The 2041-nt window shown below is 41.7% G+C and overlaps 1 protein-coding gene and 1 long non-coding RNA gene across 3 annotated transcripts in view; one reads left to right on the top strand and one right to left on the bottom strand.

Annotated features, from left to right (window-relative positions):
- Positions 1-2041, bottom strand: part of PPIH (peptidylprolyl isomerase H) — a 19902-nt gene that overhangs the window by 4009 nt on the left and 13852 nt on the right. The gene's annotated exons all lie outside the window — the stretch shown is intronic.
- Positions 1858-2041, top strand: part of LOC117798039 — a 2609-nt gene continuing 2425 nt past the window's right edge. The window contains exon 1 of the long non-coding RNA XR_004622792.1: positions 1858-2030. This is a non-coding gene — a long non-coding RNA (uncharacterized LOC117798039). The remainder of the gene's footprint in view (positions 2031-2041) is intronic.

The raw sequence follows: 2041 nt of genomic DNA, 5'->3' as shown, positions 1-2041 counted from the left end.
ACAGTCATTTCTATTGGACGGTTCTGGTCTAAGAAGCCTCTGGAACGTCAAATGGCCCCTGTGGAATTTGTTCTGCTTGGGTCGCAGGCTGAGAAGAGAGGCTTCCACGGGGGCAAAGGTTTACTCTGCTCTTTGCTAAGAAGAGATGAGGAGGGGAGGGCTGTGATCTCCACCCTCGGAAATCAAGCCCTCAACAAGGATTTCCACAAACTTTCTATAAGGGACTCAGAAAAATATGGAAAAGAAGCCCCAAACAATTCTAAACACCATTCTTTTTATCTCTGTCCCCCGGTAGTGGTCAGTGGTCAATTCTTGGAAGGAAGAGGACCCAGTAGCTCGACTTAGGTTCAGCAAAGAAAGAAGTGGGAGAAGGAGGGAAATGCCAGCCACTACAGAAAGGGGAGAGCAAGCTGAGCCCTAGGGACCTCCAGTACTGGCAGAAAATAAAGCACAGGGTGTCAACTGTGTCTCCAAAGGGACCATTTGGCTGGACAAGAGAGAGGACCAAGTGCTGCTTCTAGCACACATCTGTGCGTGCCTACCTCAGCATTTGCTCACACCAGTTCCCTGCCTAAAATGCCTGGGATTCTCCCTCTCTATTAACTCATGTAATAAATTTTTAATGAATGCCTGTAAGTGCCAGATGCTATGAACACAAAGTCAGTCCCAGATAGAGGTATGTACAGTTATTAAAATGGTCTGGCATTTGACTAGATCTCCATTCAGAAAAAAAGGAGAGAAAAGAAAAATAAATTCTAGGTAATTTTTAAAGTAGATAAATAAAACCACAGAAATGTTAGAAAAAAAAATACAAAAGACATTATGATCTGAGATACTAAGGATCTTCCTAAAACAAGACAAAACCACAAAAGGTAAGAGAAAAGACTGATCATTTTGACCTCATCAAAATTTAGAACTTCTGTTTAACAAAGGATGTCACCAAAGTTAAAATAAGCAACACAATGCCAGTTTTTGCTTAAAATATGTTCTGGACAAAACAGTCACAACATTTAAAATAGAGAACTAAGACCCCGAATTTATAGCTACTCAAATCATAAGAGAAGGGTAAAATAAGCTATATGCCACAAACATAGCATATTGTCAGTTTTGCTTTTACATGGAGTAGTTTTATTTATTTATTCACACAGATTTTAGTTATTTGACAGTGAGATAGACAGAGCCAGAGAACGCAAGCAGACGGANCAAGCAGAGGGAGTGGCAGGGGGAGAGAGAGAAGCGGCTCCCCGATGAGCAGAGAGCCCAAGAAGGGACTCGATCCCTGGCCCTTGGGATCACGACCTGAGCCGAAGGCAGATGACCAACCATCTGAGCCCCCAGGCGCCCCGACGTGAGGTAGCTTTATGTGATGGCAGAGGGAGAGTCTTCAAGACGTCTGCCAAATGAAACCAATGAACAAAATAGTATGATGACACTTAGGAAAAACAAAACCTCCCAAAATAGGATAGGCATAGAAAAGGCCCTGATGGACACACATCAAACTGATAAAGCAGTTACCTCCTGGGACAGAAGTGGGATTGGATGGGAAAGAGGGGCAATGACAAAGACTTGAACTGTTCTCTCGACATTGTATTATGTTTCCTTTATAATTAAAAATAAACAACCAAATAAAATATGTGAACCTTCATTGAATTTTTTTTTTTAGAGCTATTACAGTTACTACGTGGACAGCTGGGGAAGTTGGAACATGTATATTAAGTACTATTACTGTGGTTATGTAGGATGCTAGTTTTAAGGGTTGTTTGCTGAAGTATTTAGGGGTAAAGTGTCAAGAAGTCTTCAACTTTCAAATGGGAAAGAAATAAAGGAAGGAAAACGATGGAAGGAACGATGGTAGAAAGGAGGGAAAGAAGGGGAGCAGGAGAGAGGAAAGGGAATGGGAGGAGAGGGACGAAGGGAAAGAAAAAACCAACATCAAAGTAAAATGGTAACACAAGAATATTAACCACTGGTAAATCCGGATGAAAGGGAGATGGGGTGTTCAGTGTACTATTCTTCCAACTTTTCTGCAGGTTTGAAAATT

The sequence above is a fragment of the Ailuropoda melanoleuca genome, chromosome 2 (assembly GCF_002007445.2).
Source record: "Ailuropoda melanoleuca isolate Jingjing chromosome 2, ASM200744v2, whole genome shotgun sequence".
Classification (NCBI taxonomy): domain Eukaryota; kingdom Metazoa; phylum Chordata; class Mammalia; order Carnivora; family Ursidae; genus Ailuropoda; species Ailuropoda melanoleuca.
This window is presented reverse-complemented; position numbering and strand designations above follow the sequence as displayed.